At 48.1% G+C, this 18004-nt stretch overlaps 1 protein-coding gene across 1 annotated transcript in view; it reads left to right on the top strand.

Annotated features, from left to right (window-relative positions):
• LOC139281626 (kinesin-like protein KIF19) overlaps positions 1 to 18004 on the top strand; it is a 198148-nt gene that overhangs the window by 51837 nt on the left and 128307 nt on the right. The gene's annotated exons all lie outside the window — the stretch shown is intronic.

The following is an 18004-nucleotide window of genomic DNA, read 5'->3' as shown; positions in this document are numbered from 1 at the left end:
CCATTCCTCTCTATCTACATTATCACCTCCCCATCTCACTAGCCACCCCCCACACTCACCATCATCCTAGTCCAATCATAACAACTAACAGCACACAAGGGTAGGCACTTGGGTGTTTTGTGCAATGTTCATGTAAAGTTTCTGTAATGTGGTGGCAAACATTGAAACTTTTATTTTGAACACTTTGCGTTCTTGAACAGAACCTTTTCATCTTTGTGCATCTTTGGAAGTGGCTTAGTGAGTTGCAATGAATAGTGAGACATAATGATACCCCCGCAATCATGATGCATGTGAAAGGAATGGCTTGGGAATTGTAGGGATGCTTCATGGTGTTGGTGTGGGGTGGTGTCAATCTGCCACATCATGTGACAGCCAGAGTGTACAGCATCAAGTGAAGTAAATCTGGCCATGGTGCGGCCATCTCTGGCGTCCCAGGCAGCAATGTGGTCGGGTGCTGATGCCCTGTGTTTTGTGCATCAGTTGATTGCGGAGAAGGTTGGTGGTTTTGTTGGTGCTGCTGGTGTGCCTGGTGCTGCTGGTGTTAGAGCTGATCGTGGTGGGATTCTGAGGACCAAGGTGAGATAGTTTCAATGGCACCGATGCTGATGTAATAGATGGCAGGCGAACTTGAGATGACAGAAGCGATCTGTCATTGGTGAGAGAGGTTGTTCCAATGAGGTGACGTTGGATAGAGAGTTTGCTCCAAACACTTCCAACCTGCATAAAGCTCAGTCTGTCTTCCAAATGCAGTAAGCCACAGCTACTGGGTGTGGAAAGTGAACAGCTGTGAGATGGGAGCTTTTATAGCACATTTTCAGCTATCAAGTAATGAGATGATTCCATGATCATTCAACTCCTGCCCTGCTTACCTGACGTGATCCCCAAGCAGTGTGGACTCCCATGGACGACCTCTTAAGATGTAACGGTGAGCTCAAAATACTTCTTAATGGGCTGTTAACAAGGTCATAATGACCTGAGTTCCTCCTCCGCCGTTGCGTGTCAGGTCTGTTCAGTGCTGACAGACTCATCATTTGCAAAAGGCGGGCTGACAGCGGGGTCCCGACCCGCTGTCAATAAAAAACATTTTCCCACACGACCCACCACCGAGCACGCCCGCTGACGCCCACTCTCCCTGAAAAATTCCTGCCGGAAAGAGAGATTGCATTTTATTGAAACAAATGCAGCCCCTAGATCAGTTAAGTGTTGAGACAACACAGTAGTTGAAATAATTAGGCTCAATGCAGTTTTTCCGAAGGCATGTCACTAGCCATGCCCAGCCCCTGTTTGCTTTTGAGTTTAGTCAAATGTAGTAACCTAGGCAGACGGGGCAGTCAGGAGCTGTCATAACAGCTCAAGATGGGGTGACTCTCTTCTGAAAATGGGAATTCATTATTTCACCAGGCCAATGGATTTTCAGTTGTGTTTCTTTAACTTCATTGGCAGCTGTGATCCTGTCAATATTATAGTAGCAGCTTTAAGCAGAGACAAAGGGATGACATATTTATCCTGGCTTTTAGACAGTTCTAAGGCCCAAATTGAATCACTTACCAAGTCAAGAACTGATCTTGAATGTTCCAGACATCTATCAAAACAAATGGTTTAGTAATTCTCTCATTTAAATTTTACTTCAAAGAAAACCAACACAGTTCAACCAAAATAATGTTGTCTGCGATCATCTTGTTTGTGAATGATGCAGGTGCTACAGATTGCATCAAGTCTATCCCATTGCGGTGTTTACAGTTTTTCACATTACTTTTGTTAATTGGCCCTTCCCTCCTTTCTGCATTGTATGTAACTCAAAACTCTTTACATAACTATCAAGAATCACAGGAGGCGGTGTTGAACCTCGTTGTCGATGTCTGCCCTTGCTGATAATAGATATGGAAAGTGGTCCACGGTGTCCAGGGCCGTGCCGTGGATCTTGATGACTGAGGGTGAGTGCTGTGTGGCGGGGTCAGGTTGGTGGAGGACCTTTCTCTTACGGATGTTTAGTGTAAGGCCCATACTTTTGTATGCCTCAGTGAAGATGTTGACTATGACTTGGAGTTCAGTCTCTGAATGTGCGCAGACGCAAACGTCGTCCGTGTACTGTAGTTCGACGACAGAGGATGGGACGGTCTTAGATCTGGCCTGGAGACGATGAAGGTTGAACAGGTTCCCACTGGTTCTGTAGTTTAGTTCCATTCCAGCGGGGAGCTTGTTGAGTGTGAGGTGGAGCATCATCATCATCATCAGAATAGTCATTCCCTCGGAATCAGGAAGACTTGCTTCCACTCTAAAAATGAGTCCTTAGGTGGCTGAACAGTCCAATACGAGAACCTCAATCTCTGCCACGGGTGGGACAAATAGTCGTTGAGGGAAAGGGTGGGTGGAACTGGTTTGCCGCACACTCTTTCCGCTGCCTGCGCTTGATTTCTGAACGCTCTCGGCGATGAGACTCGAGGTGCTCAGCGCCCTCCTGGATGCACTTCCTCCACTTAGGGCGGTCTTTGGCTAGGGACTCCCAGGTGTCAGTGGGGATGTTGCACTTTATCAGGGAGGATTTCAGGGTGTCCTTATAACGGTTCCTCTGCCCACCTTTGGCTCACTTGCCGTGAAGGAGTTCCGAGTAGAGTGCTTGCTTTGGGAGCCTCGTGTCTGACATGCGAACAATGTGGCCCGCCCAACGGAGCTGATCGAGTGTGGCCAGTGCTTCAATGCTGGGGATGTTGGCCTGGTCGAGGACGCTAATGTTGGTGCATCTGTCCTCCCAGGGGGTTTGCAGGATCTTGCGGAGACATCGTTGGTGGTATTTCTCCAACGACTTGAGGTGTCTACTGTACATGGTTCATGTCTCTGAGCCATACAGGAGGGCGGGTATTACTACAGCCCTGTAGACCATGAGCTTGGTGGTGGATTTGAGGGCCTGGTCTTCAAACACTCTTTTCCTTAGGTGGCCGAAGGCTGCACTCCCGCACTGGAGGCAATGTTGAATCTCGTCATCAATGTCTGCTCTTGTTGATACAAGGCTCCCGAGGTACGGGAAATGGTCCACGTTGTCCAGGTCCGCGCCGTGGATCTTGATGACTGGGGGGGGGGGAGTGCTGTGTGGTGAGGACAGGCTGGTGGAGGACCTTTGTCTTAGTGTAAGGCCCAAGCTTTCGTACACCTCAGTATAAATACGTTGACTATGACTTGGAGTTCAGCCTCTGTATGTGCGTAGATGCAGGCATCGTCTGCATACTGTAGCTCGACGACAGACATTGCGGTGCTCTTGGACCTGGCCTGGAGTCGATGAAGGTTGAACAGGTTCCCACTGGTTCTGTAGTTTAGTTCCACTTCAACGGGAAGCTTGTTGATTGTGAGGTGGAGCATGGCAGCGAGGAAGATTGAGAAGAGGGTTGGGGCGATGATACAGCCCTGTTTGACCCTGGTCCAGACGTGCATTGGGTCTGTGATGGATCGGTTGGTGAGGATCACGGCCTGCATGTCGTCGTGGAGCAGGCGGAGGATGGTGACGAACTTTTGGGGGTATCTGAAACAGAGGAGGACGCTCCATAGACCCTCGCGGTTGACAGTGTCAAATGTCTTTGTAAGGTCAAAGAAGGCTATGTATAAGGGATGGTGCTGTTCGCTGCATTTTTCCTGGAGCTGTCGCGCTGTAATGGTAATCTAGGGAGACGGGGCAATCAGGAGCTGTCATAACAGTTTAAGATGGGGCAACTCTCTTCTGAAAATGGGAATTCATTACCTCACCAGGCCAATGGATTTTCAGTTGTTTTTCTTTAACTTCATTGTCAACTGTGATCCTGTCAATATTACAGTAACAGCTTTAAGCAGAGGCAGAGGGATGACATATATATCCTGCCTTTTAGACAGTTCTCAGGCCCAAATTGAATCACTTATCAAGTCAAGAACTGATCTTGAATATTCCAGACACTATCAAAAGAAATGGTTTAGTAATTCTTTCATCTAAATGTTACTTCAAAGAAAACCAACACATTTCAACCAAAATAATGTTGTCTGCGATCATCTTGTTTGTGAATGATGCAGGTGCTACAGATTGCATCAAGTCTATCCCATTGCAGTGTTTACAGTTTTTCACATTACTTTTGTTAATTGGCCCTTCCCTCCTTTCTGCATTGTATGTAACTCAAAACTCTTTACATAACTATCAAGAATCACAGGAGGCGGTGTTGAACCTCATTGTCGATGTCTGCCCTTGCTGATAATAGATATGGAAAGTGTCCAGGGCCATGCCGTGGATCTTGATGACTGAGGGTGAGTGCTGTGTGGCGGGGTCAGGTTGGTGGAGGACCTTTCTCTTACGGATGTTTAGTGTAAGGCCCATGCTTTTGTATGCCTCAGTGAAGATGTTGACGATGGCTTGGAGTTCAGTCTCTGAATGTGCGCAGATGCATGCGTCGTCCGTGTACTGTAGTTCGACTACAGAGGTTGGGACGGTCTTAGATCTGGCCTGGAGACCGTGAAGATTGAACAGGTTCCCAATGGTTCTGTAGTTTAGTTTTACTCCAGCGGGGAGCTTGTTGAGTGTGAGGTGGAGAATTTCAGCAAAGAAGGTTGAGAAGAGGGTTGGCGCGATGATGCAGCCCTGCTTGACCCCGGCCCAGACATGGAATGCGTCTGTGATGGATCCATTGGTCAGGATCGCGGCTTGCATGTTATCGTGGAGCAGGCGGAGGATGGTGACAAACTTTTGGGGACAGTTGAAACGGAGGAGGATGCTCCATAGTCCCTCATGATTGACAAAGCCTCCTTGATAAAATGCAACATCCCCACCAACGCCTGAGAGTCCCAGGCCAAAGACCGCCCTAAGTGGAGGAAGAGCATCTGGGAGGCCACGGAGCACCTCGCGTCTCGTCGCCGAGAGTGTTATGTATGTAACCATTACCAATGTGTGAGACTTGCCACCGGGGGCGCACCTGTGGGAGACCCAAGGGTCACCTGCACACCCTGGGCAAGTAGGTATAAAAGGCAGACTACCATGCTGTCTCCGCACTCTGGAGTTACATTAAAGAGACCAAGGTCACAATTAGTTTGAGCTCAAGATACACAGTCTTGTGGAGTTATTCTAAATGTAACAATTGGCGACGAGTAACAGATCACGAACTTTCACGCAGTCATGGCTGCTGTTGGTATTCTTGAGAGATTTGTTGAGGGTGATGATTGGAAAGCCTTCATTGAGGGTCTTGACCAGCACTTCATGGCCAACTGGAAAAGGAAGAAACCGCGGTCAAGCACAGGGCGATTCTCCTCACCGTTTGCGGGTCCACGATATATGGCCTCATCAAAAATCTGCTAGCACCGACGAAACCAACAGAGAAGACATATGAAGAGTTGTGCACGCTGGTTTGGGAACACCTCAAGCCGAAGGGGAGCATCTTGACAGCCGGGTATCGCTTTTATATGCACCATCGCTCCGAAGGCCAGGTGGCGAGCTATGTCGCCAGCCTAAGACACCTTGTGGGACCGTGCGTATTTGCTGGATTTTTGGGGGAAGTGTTGCGGGACTTTTTCATGCTTGGAATCGACCACGAGGTCATTCTTCGCAAACTGCTGTCTGCCGAATCCCTAGAGCTGAGCAAGGCCATCACGATAGCCCGGGCTTTTATGTCCATGAACAATAACACTAAACAGATATCATTGCAGCATTGGAACTCACTGGCAAGTAATGTGCATAAAATAATGCCTTCAGCAGGCAAAACTGTACATGGCAGGGTCTATACGCCCGCAGAGGCCAGATCTAGGATGACTCAGAGTCCGCTGTGGGGCGTGAATGCGAATCCATTAGCACCGTGTTGGCGCTGCGGGGGTAATCATCGAGCCCATCAATGTCGATTCAAGCACTTCGTGTGCAAGGGCTGTGGAACAATGGGGCACCTCCAGCAAATGTGCAGACGCGCTGCGACTCACCACGTGGCAGAGTCGGCAGAAGATGACCGATCCGGCGCGGATCACGCTGAACGAGTAAGAGAGGCAACTCAACCCGAGGCTGAAGAGGAAGTGTATGGGGTACACACCTTCACCACCAAAAGCCCTCCGATAATGTTAAAAGTCAAATTAAATGGCATTCCAGTTTCCATGGAATTGGACACGGGGGCGAGTCAGTCAATTATGAGCCAGAAGCTTTTGAGAAACTGTGGGGCAGCAAGGCAAAAGGCCAAAACCAAGTCCGATCCACACCAAGCTTCGCAATTACACCAAAGAGCTCATACCAATCATTGGCAGTGCGGCAATGAAGGTATCGTACGATGGAGCTGTGCATGATTTACCACTATGGATTGATTGTACCAGGCGATGGCCCAACGCAGAAGCTGGCTAGGAAAGATTCGATGGAACTGGGACGACATCAAAGCACTGTCTTCGGAGGATGATGCCTCGTGCGCCCAAGTGCTAAACAAATTCCTGTCGTTATTCGAGCCAGGCATCGGCAACTTCACAGGCGCCAAGGTGCAGATCCATCAAGTCGCTGATGCACGATCCGTTCATCACAAGGACCGAGCGATTCCATACATGATGCGAGAGAAAGTCGAGATCGAGCTGGACAGACTTCAATGAGAGGGGATCATATCGCCAGTCGAGTTCAACGAGTGGGCCAGTCCAATTGTTCCAGTGTTGAGAAGCGATGAGACGGTCAGAATCTGCGGGGACGACAAGGTAACAATCAACCGAGTCTCGTTACACGACCAGTACTCACTACCCAAAGCGGATGACCTGTTTGCAACGCTAGCAGGGGGGAAGTCATTCACCAACCTGGATCTAACCTCTGCTTACATGACACAGGAGCTGGCTGAATTTTCGAAAAAATTGATATGCATCAACACACACAGAGGATTGTTCATATACCACAGACGCCCCTTTGGAATTCATTCGACGGTGGCCATCTTCCAGAGGAACATGGAGAGTCTGCTGAAATCAGTTCCACGCACCGTGGTGTTCCAAGACGACATCTTGATCACTGGCTGCAACACCACCGAACACTTGCACAACCTGGAAGAGGTTCTCAAGCGACTGGACAGAGTGGGACCCGGCTGAAATGCTCCGTGTGTTTTCCTGGCGCCAGAGGTTGAATTCCTGGGGAGAAAGATTGCGGCGGACAGCATCAGACCCACGGACTCCAAGACAGAGGCCATCAAGAATGCACCCAGATCGCAGAATGTGATGGAGCTGCATTCGTTCCTGGGACTCCTCAACTATTTTGGTAACTTTCTACCGGGGTTGAGCACTTTGCTGGAACCATTGCATTTATTGCGACGCAAGGGTAACGACTGGGTTCGGGGTAAAGCTCAAGATACAACCTTTAACAAGGCCAGAAACCTTCTATGTTCTAACAAGTTACTTGTATGATCCGTGTAAACGTTTAGTACTAGTTTTTGATGCATCTTCGTACGGGGTCGGTTGTGTGTTACAGCAAGCCAATGGGTCAGGCAAACTGCAATTGGTTGCATATGCGTCCAGAAGCTTATCTAAGGCTGAAAGCGCCTGCTGTATAGTTGAAAAAGAAACACTAGCATGTGTATACGGGGTTAAGAAAATGCACCAATATCTATTTGGGCTTTGGTTCAAGCTGGAAACTGACCATAAGCCGTTCATTTCATTGTTCTCAGAAAGTAAAGGTATTAACACCAATGCTTCGTCCCGCATTCTGCGTATTATTATGTAATCTGCCACAGACCAGACACTGAGAACTGCGCTGATGCCCTCAGTTGGCTACCACTGCCCACCACTGGGGTGGAAATGGCGCAACCCGCAGACTTGCTCCTTGTAATGGATGCTTTTGAGAGCGAAGGATCACCCGTCATGACTCACCAGATCGGGACCTGGACTAGCCAGGATCCGGTGCTATCACTAGTAAAAAGCTGCATCCTCAATGGGAGCTGGTCGGTGGTCTCAGGGGAAATACAAGACAAAATTAAGCCGTTCCACCGACGCAAGGACAAAATGTCCATCCATTCGGACTGCCTCCTTTGGGGGAATCATGTAATTGTGCCAAAAAAAGGCAAGGAAACGTTTATACGCTTCACAGTACCCACCCAGGCATAGTCATGATGAAGGCAATTGCCAGTTCGCGCGTTTGGTGGCCCGGCATTAACTCGGAATTGGAGTCACGCGTACACCAATGCAACACTTGCTCACAGTTGAGCAATGCAGCAAGAGAGGCCCCACTGAGTCTGTGGTCATGGCCCTCCAAACCGTGGTCAAGGGTCCACATAGATTTCGCTGGCCCCTTTCTAGGAAAGATGTTCCTAGTAGCAGTGGACGCTTACTCTAAATGGATTAAATGTATAATAATGTTGTCATGTATGTCCACTGCCACCATTGAAAGCCTCCGGGCCATGTTCGCCACCCATGGTTTGCCCGACATCCTTGTTAGTGACAATAGACCATGCTTCACAAGCTTGGAATTCAACGAGTTCATGAACCGCAGTGGCATCAAGCATGTCAGATCTGCGCCGTTTAAGCCCACATCCAATGGTCAAGCGGAACGGGCAGGCCAAACCATCAAGCAGAGCTTGAAACGCGTGACGGACGGTTCCCTGCAGACCCGGTTATCTTGGATTCTGCTCAGCTACCGCACGTGACCCCACTCGCTTACCTGGATTCCCCCTGCAGAATTGCTAATGAAGAGAGCACTCAAAATCAGGCTCTCCTTAGTCCACCCAGTTACCTCAATGATCATGTAGAAACCCGGCATTACCGGCATAACATGTACCACGATCACGTGACTTTATCACGTGACATTGAGGTCAATGACCCTGTGTTTGTTCTTAATTATGGTCATGGTCCCAAATGCGTTGCTGGCACTGTGTTAGCCAAGGAGGGGAATAGAGTGTTTGTTGTCAAACTTTTGAATGGACAAACGTGCAGAAAGCACTTGGATCAGACCAAACTGCGATTCACTGACAACCAGGAGCAGTTTGAAGAGGACATTACCATCATTGATCCACCCACACACACCCAACCAGCAATCGACCTCGCGGTCAGCCATGGGGATGAACCCACCATGCCCGACAGTCCGATCAGACCAGCCACACCGCAGTGCAGCAATAATCCGACCGACTCACCAATGCCAGGACTTTAACTCAGGCGATCAACCCGGGAACACAGAGCCCCGGATCGCCTCAACTTGTAAATAACTTGTATCTAAGACTTTGTGGGGGGGAATGATGTTATGTATGTAAACATTACCAATGTGTAAGACTTGCCATCAGGGGGCGCACCTGCGGGAGACCCAAGGGTCACCTGCACACCCTGGGCAAGCAGGTATAAAAGGCAGTCTACCATACTGCCTCCTCACGCTGGAGTTACAATAAAGAGACTAAGGTCACAACGGTTTGAGCTTAAGATACACAGTCTTGTGGAGTTATTCTAAACGTAACAGAGAGCATGCAGAAAACAAACGCAGGCAGCGGAAGGAGTGTGCGGCAAACCAGTCCCACCCACCTGTGACAGAAATTGTGATTCCCGCACTGGACTGTACAGTCACCTAAGAACTCACTTTTAGAGTGGAAGCAAGTCTTCCTCGATTTCGAGGGATTGCCTATGATGATATGACAAGAATCACAGGCTAGCCAAGAACATGGGGTTTAAGACTTCAGTCCCCTCTCAATTAGGTTTACAATCTACAAGCATCTATAATAGGATTGTATTAGGTCAAATTATTTCAACTATTGTGTTGCCTCAACACTTAACTGAACTCGGGACTGCATTTATTTCAATAAAACACAATCTCTCTTTCTGTCTCAGCTGTTTTCTGGTTCCTGCCTCTTCATAGTATCGTTGTTGCTACCAAGGTTCAACAACAACAACTTGCATTTATAGGGCGCCTTTAACATAGGAAATTGTCCCAAGGCACTTCACTGGAGCGTTTTAGGCAAAACTTGACATTGAGCCGAGAAGGAGATATTAAAAGTGTGTTCACCCGAGGTAGGTTTTGAGGAGGGTTGTAGAGATTCAGGTGATGAAATTGGACAAGTGAGGACCCAAATTGATGGCTGTTGTACAGCTTTCTTGCTCTTTTCACTTTGTTGCTTTAAACGTCGAATTACACACACATTCAGTTTTAGTAAAAGCAGGATCAGGTCTTTTATTCAGACATTCATACTAAACAAACCAAGTATGAAAGTTACTGAGACACTTCACAAAGGCAGCTCTCTGCCTGCTCTGATTTCCGTGGCTTATGAGGCACACATCTTCCAAATGTCCAGTGTCTAGTGTCTGTGTGTCAAACTCTCATCTTGATACCAAAAAAGCCTTTGAACTCTTGTTTCTTTGCATAGTACATTTAGACAATTAACATGCAGGCGATGTAGAATCAAAGTGGCATTGTCCTGAAATCATGGCTAATTGCTTTCTGAATTACTATACACAAACCAGATTGTTTAACATACAGACAATGTCATCAAATTATTATTCGCATAGTAACAAGGTACACTTAAATACAGACAATGTCATGAATTACTATACACAACTCAGATTATTATTCACATAGTAACAAGTTACACTCAAACACACAACCGACAGATAAATGACCAGCTCCAGTCATTTCAATGGCTAAATGGCACCATATCGTTGAGCAGCCTGTTTTAATCCAATCTTGAATCTTCCAACTATTAACCCTTTTGATATCTCCAGACCGCGCCAGAGCAAAGCATATCAGAAATGTGGGCTTGTGCTCCCACAGTGGCCTGTAATGCAGTCCGCCCCATGTTCAGTTCAGTAGAATTGAACACCGGGCGTGTGGTGTAAGGGTTAACTCATGCGATTCCGCCTGTTTTGTGTCGTCGCCTATTTCACCCTTTCAGCCTCCAAAGGTAATGCAGTTATAAAAGAAGCATTGCGTATCAAGTCATATTTAACATCACTGGAAACACCGATCAAAACAGCTAAATAAAAGTGTGCCCTTAAGCTTTTAATGTATAATTGTGTTTTATTGATGGGCCAGCTGTAAGTGTTGGCGACACAAAGATTTCAATTAAAATAGGGATCACAGCAAGGTCACCTTGTAGGAAGGACAGTATATTTATATTTTTTTTAATTACAGAACACCAGAGGGGTATTTTAACCCAGCGCTTCTATACCCAGTGGGTGTGGGAAAGGGGGTGAAGATGGCGAGGGGTTCACTTCGCATTCCACCCACCATTTTAACTAGCCTTAAATGGGGCACGGGAAGGCCCGGAGGAGCAAGGGACTAATTTAAATGGAAATATTATGACTTGAAGACGCCATCAAGATGCGCGTGTCATTTTAACTGTGATAGCTGAAGGCAGGATCCTGGCCACAGGAGGCCTCGATGAGTGTAACTATTTTAATCATTAAAGGTTCCTTGTGGGCCAAGAGGAGCAGATTCCTAACCCTACGTGGATACCTTGGGCCTCCCCGACCCTAATCTTTTCCCCGCTCCCTTGATTTCCCCCTTTCCCAAATCCCTGCCCCAATCCTTACTTACCTTGTCAGAGACCGTTTCCGTGGGTCTCCACCGGCAATCTGAGCCCACATAAATTTTGACTCCTGCTCACCAGTGTTGATGCCATTTCTGCTGGTTTCAGGCAGGAGTCAGTGTCAGCAAATGTTAACGAGGCCCAGGAGTTAAAATCTGCCAGCCTCGTGCTCCAGGGACTGGACAGTTTTCTGTCCGCCTTGGCCTCAGCACCCCAGTTTTCTGCCCTGAGTTAAAATTGGGGCTATATGTAAGTTAGCCTTTCTTAAGTTCAAGGAAAATGGGCGTGAACATAGGGACAGGAGTGGGCCATTCAGCCCCTTGAACCTGTTCTGCCATTTAATGAGATTGTGGATGATCTGCGATTTAACTCCATGGGCTAGAACCTCTACTTTTTTTCCATGCTTAACGCCCACTTCAGGCCCATTTTACTGCTGAAATGACGTATAACGCCCATATATCGCCCATTTTGGCACAAAATGGAAACTGACGGGCATTTTTAAGAAACTTATCGGCGAGTGTTACTTTCCCCGTGTGCTTAACGGCGGGAAAAAAATCTTACCGCTTGTCCACTTTTTTTGGGCGGAATCATCAGAATGGGCGAAATCAACGCCCATGATATCGCTCAGCGTTACTTTCCGCACAGAATTAACGCCGAGATTCAATATGAACGCTCGGCCACTTTTTTTTTTGTCGTAAAGAGCACATTTGGCAAAACTAACGCCCACTGTCACTTTCACCACCTCGCACACATATCGGCCACAATATCGTTCGCCCAAATAAATGGCCATAAAAAGTGGAACTGTTCTGAATGAACGCTAGCGGTGTGGCTGCCATTTTGTAAATCGCAAGTCGCTTCATTCAAAAGACTGCTTCAACTTCAGGGGAGTTTGCATTGATTCTGGAGTTCTTCTCAGTTGAAGTAAACATCATATTTTCTGGACTATTGGGGGTTTACTGTAGGTGTATTTTAGTGAGGAAATCATTGCTTCTGATCAATCGCTATTATACTTTCATTGCAATGGGGCCAGCCATTTCTCAGCCTGCATCGATTAATATACAGATGCTGCAGAGTGCAGATGGCTCAATGTGAGATGTACATCATTATGTCCCCAATTTAAGACATGCCAGAATGAGGAGAGCCAGACCATACACACCCCGCACGTACAGGGAAAAGAAGTCTTACCTCGACATATCCGAGCACACCTGCCTTCGGAGACTGCGCTTCCACAAGGTGGTGATCAATGAAATATGTGAGCTCATCAGGCCACATATGCAGCCTGCCATCAGGACATCAGAGTCGGTCGAGGTCAAGGTCACCGCGGCACTGTCTTTCTACGCGTCCAGTTTCTTTCGGGTCTCCGCGGTCGAGATTTGCCCTCTGTCTCACCATGCCACCCATCGCTGCATTAGACAGGTCATGGAGGCCCTGTAGACGAGAAGGATGGACTTTATCAGCTTCCACATGACCACAGAGGCTCAGACTGACAGGGCTGGAGCATTCTACCACATTGCTAAGTTCCCCAGGGTGCAGGGAGCAATACAGTGCACTCACATCCCCATGCAGCCACCTTCTCAGGACCCGGAGCTTTTTCGTAACATAAAAGGATTTCACTCCCTGAAGGTCCAACTAGTTGTCAACCACAACCAGATCATACTGGCAGTGAATGCCAAATGTCCGAGCACCTTCGATGAGCCTCACATCCTGCGTGAGAGCGCTGTCTCTGACATCTTTAAGAGTTAGCCACAAGGACAATGCTGGATGCTTGGTGATAACCGATATGGCCCAGCCACCTGGCTGATGACCCCCCTGCGTGACATGCACACCGAGGCCAAGAAGTGATACAACCAGAGCCACAGAGACATACGCAATATGGTCCAGAAAACAATAACTGTGCTTAAGCAGTGCTTCAGATGTCTTGACCACTCAGGAGGGGAGCTACATTACAACCCTGAGCAAGTAAATTCATGGTCGTGTGCTCGATGCTGCACAACCTGGCTATCAGGAAGGGCCAAGAATTGCCAGAAGGCACTGATGCTCTATCTCAGGAGAGAGAGGAAGAGGATGATGAGGGGTTGGACGCTGACCTAGGGCCAGACAATCAGGCTGGCTACGCAACCATGCTCACGACCCCCTCCAGACCACAGGAATGGGTCCGTGGTGGCTATTTAGCTGCAAGACCCTTACGTGAGGAGCTGATATCTGAACGATTTGCCTGAAAGAATGTTGCTGTGAGTGACGACGCTGACACACTGCTGTGTTTGTGCAGCTCAGACATCAATGGTGCCCATCACCTTGGGGCCAGTTAAAGTTTACGTTGATTGAAGTTACGTTGTATTTAACCTTTTCATGTGAAGGAATCACCAGTGTGTAATGGTGCAGTTATCTGAGACAATTTGCAACAAGGTTATGTTCAATAAAAAAAATTATATCAACATTGGTCTGAAATCATAAGCATCACAGGCAATAACACCCAACTCCTGCCCACACCCCACTTTTTCACTCAAATGTTCAACATGTCCAGCAACACAGAATACAAAGGTAAAGCAGGAGCGTAGTCCCCAGCCCCCAAACTTTACAACAAATTGTATACACCCAGATGGAGATATAACACAGCCATCACCTGCGGACATGCACCTCACTTTCCTTCCCCCCTCCCCTTCTTCTCCCCACCTCTACCCCTTCCCCTCCTCGCTCCACGGTGCCTGGCCGAGGAACTCCTCAGGCGGTGCCTCATTGTGGGGGATGAAGGCAGATGCGGTGGTTGCACGGGTACGGGAGCGGGGCGGGGGGGGGGGCTGCCAAGGGGGTAACTCTCTCTGATGCAGAAGCGTGATCTTGTTCCTTGCTCTCATCTGTCATTCAGAGTGGTGGTGTGGAACCTAAGTGTGGAATGCCGCGCTCGGGGACCACTGGGAGGCCTGTGCCAGCAGTGTTCCTGACTATCGCATCCAGGGCCTCCGCCATCTGCGGAATGTACTCGATCATGGTGGCAAGCTGTTGGGATATGCCCCCCAATGCTTCATTGAGCTGGTCACCAATGTCTACGGTCCTCCTGGACAACTGTACCATCTCTCCGCTCTCATGTGGCGCTCGTGGACCAGACCTGCCACGTCCACGAGGCCTCCGCGGGGTTGGCGCCGTCCTGGGGATAAATGGGGTGCCCTGTGGCGAGGTGCTTGGGGTTGGTACCTCCAGTGTGGAGGCGGAAATGACCGGAGGACCACTAGATGACCTTGGGGTGGAATGGCTTCTAGAGCGTGGCGATGCAAGTTCCTCAAGGTCTGCGCTCTCATCCGTGGAGAACAGGCCCAGCGGATTGACGGGCGAGAATCGGAGCTCCTCAGCACCAGATGTAGGATCGTCCGGAGAGTCGGGCCCCGCGTCCCCACCTCTGGCCTCTGTGGTCTTGCCTGTGGCTGCGCTGCTGGCTAAGCTGCAAAACACAAATGAGGTGATTAGAGGAGAAGGTGGTGCTAAGGTCACAATGTGAGTCCAGCGCTACACACAGCATATGCACAACAAAAGCAGCACCACTCTCAAAATTATCGCAGACATCACATTTCATGACCATCAACACATTTGCATTGCAATGATTTTCATTAGGCCATCATTATTTCTATGACAATTTTAGAAATCATCTGTCATAAATGATTGTTCGGATATGAGTGGGTGTGGCATCTACTGACTTTACATGACGCAATGGTGTAAGCTTTACTCACGTGGCATCACTTCAGGGTCTGCAGGTGCGACCGTGGCTGTCCGGGTGTGCTTCACCACGAGTGTGAGCACCCGCTCCTCCATCTCTGTGATGTTGCTGGGGACTGGTGGCCCCCCCCACCCATTCGCCTCTGCACGGACCTCATCGTCGATAGCTTCTTCTGTAAAAGGTGACAGGACGACATGGCATGAGATCATTGTGTGATATCATTGCTCGGTACTGTCACAGAGACTGATACAACACATAACCGACAGATGTAATCATGATTATTATGAAAATTATCATTCTAAAATTATCACCTAAAGACGTGCACTGTGACTGTAGGCTTTGAGTAAAACATTCCCGTTAAAATGCAAGACCTCACATCTGCTGATAGTCACTCATGACTATTACAAATCAAATTATGTAAATACATAAGTACATGTAAATCAATGTAATACTTACTCTTGCGGATCCTACAAGGTTGTTCCAGCATTTGCGGCATTGGTTGCCGTCACGCACCTCATTGGTCGCCAACAAGACCACCTCTGCTATCTCAGTTCAAATCCTCTGGTAGGCCTTTATGGGTGGGCTTCCCACGCCCTCCCTGTGTCAAATCACCCCAGCGTAACTCGACCTCCTGCAGGAGGGAGGCATTTGCCTTGTCCGAGAACTTCCTGGCTCTTTTGCGCCCTACAATGTGCTCCTCTCCCACCTCACTGTTCTCTCCAGCATCATTCTCCACAGTGTGCTGTGATGCCTCCTTCTCTCCCTCCATTATAGGCCAAATTCGGGCAAATATGTGGCTGGTAACAGCTAATTTTTGTTTGCCTACTTGCTGTGAAGCTCTAAAGTCTCCCTCCTTCCTCCCAAAGCAGCCACACCACACCCAGACATGCCTTCAGTCCCTCTGAGCTCCCTCTCTCTCTCTCTCCTCTTCTGCGCATGTCATGATGACCCTTGACCTCCTGAACCGCGGGAATCGAGCATTGCCATGTCGTTGCTAAGGACGGTGACACTTTACGGCAGAAGGTCAGCGAGATTTAATGCTACCGCCCATTTCATATTGCTCGCGGCAACAGACATTTTCAAAAATGGAGACTAGGTGCTTTGATAATGGGCGAGAAGCCGGCAATCTGAAACCCCTTTTTTTACCGCCCACGCTGGAAATAATACCCATTTTTGGACGATAAACACAAAAGTGGAAAATCTAGCCCCATATATCCGCCTTTGGCCCATATCCCTTAATACCTTTGGTTAACAAAAAAGCTATCAACCTCTGATTTAAAATTAACAATTGATCTAGCATCAATTGCTGTTTGCAGAAGAGAGTTCCAAACTTCTACCAAAATGGCCCCAAGTTTCCACATGATTTGCTCCCGATTTTTAGGAGCAACTGGTGGAGAATGGAGTATCTTAGAAATCGGAATTCTCCACATTTAAGTTTTCTGCAGTTCTAGTCAGGTAGAACAGTTTCACTTTTGAACAGAATTTTTTTTTCAAAAGGGGGCGTGTCCGGCCACTGACGCCTGATTTGAAAGTTTCCACAGTGAAAACGTACTCCAAACTAACTTAGAATGGAGCAAGTGAAGATTTTTGTAGGCCTGAAAAACCTTGTCTACTCATTAAAAAATCAGGCGCAGGTTACAAATTAGGCGTCCGGAACGAGGTGGTGGGGGGGAGGAGGGGGGGGAAGGGAAGTCATTAAATTCTACAATAAATCCTTATTTATACTTCTACAAATATTATACAAATAAATCCAACCTGAATAAAAATTTATAAGCAAAGAAAAGATTAAATAAACCATGTTCCTACCTGTGTGAAAGTGCTTCAGGCAGGGAGAAGGCTGCAGGAAGCCTCAAGTTGAGGCAGCTGTTCCCGACGGCAGGGGGGGGGAGGCAGTGAGGGCCTGACCGACGGCAGTGGGGGGGAGGCAGGGAGAAGGCTGCAGGAAGCCTCAGAAGTTGAGGCAGCCATTCCCGACGGCGGGGGGGGTCAGGCCCGTCGGGAAACGGCTGCCTCAACCTCTGAGGCTTCCTGCAGCCTTCTCACTGCTGCAAGAAGCCTCAGTGCTGATCATGGAAGGGCAATGTGGTTTTATTAAAACATTTTAAAAATTGAACAGCTACAAAGAACTACAAAAATGGCCGAGTGCCAATGTTTCCTTCACACTGCGCGTGCGCGAACGCTCCAACGCGCACGCGCAGGGTTGCCGGCATGAAAAAAACTCATTTAAATGGTACCCGCCCCCTCCTACTTACAAAATCGGCGCGAGTGGTAGGCTCCGCCCCCCTGGGCGCCGCGCCAAGCTGACATCGAGCTGCAGGGCGCTCCAGAATAGTTCGTTTTTTTTCAGGCACCGTTTTCGGCGCGAAAAACGGGCGCCCAGCTCGGAGGGGGGCCTGTTTTGCCGCGTGTGGAAACTTGGGGCCTTTGTGTGTCGAAGTGTTTCCTAATTTCACTCCTGAAAGGTCTGGCTCTAATTTTTAGACTATGCTCCCTAGTCCTAGAATCCCCAACCAGCAGAAATAGTTTCTCTCCAACTACCCTATCAGTTCCCCATAATATCCTGAAAACTTCGATCAGATAACCCCTTAACCTTCTAAATTCTAGGGAATACAACCCTAATTTGAACTTACTACCTTCAAATCTAATACATGCAAGTTCAAAACAAAACCAAGTTTTACTTCAAAGGTTCACTCCTGAAGTAAAATAATTTAGAAATAATACATTTGGAATGCAGTAGCTTTAATAGTATTTTTAATAACTCCTTAGTAAACTTTCACTCATTGTTACCATTTCTTACTGTGTGTACCCTGTTGGTATTACATTAGCTCTGTAGTTGACACTTTGGGAGTAATGT

The sequence above is a fragment of the Pristiophorus japonicus genome, chromosome 15 (genome assembly GCF_044704955.1).
Source record: "Pristiophorus japonicus isolate sPriJap1 chromosome 15, sPriJap1.hap1, whole genome shotgun sequence".
In the NCBI taxonomy this organism is placed as follows: domain Eukaryota; kingdom Metazoa; phylum Chordata; class Chondrichthyes; family Pristiophoridae; genus Pristiophorus; species Pristiophorus japonicus.
Note: the sequence above shows the minus strand (reverse complement) of the source record. Positions and strands in the feature narration are given on the sequence as shown.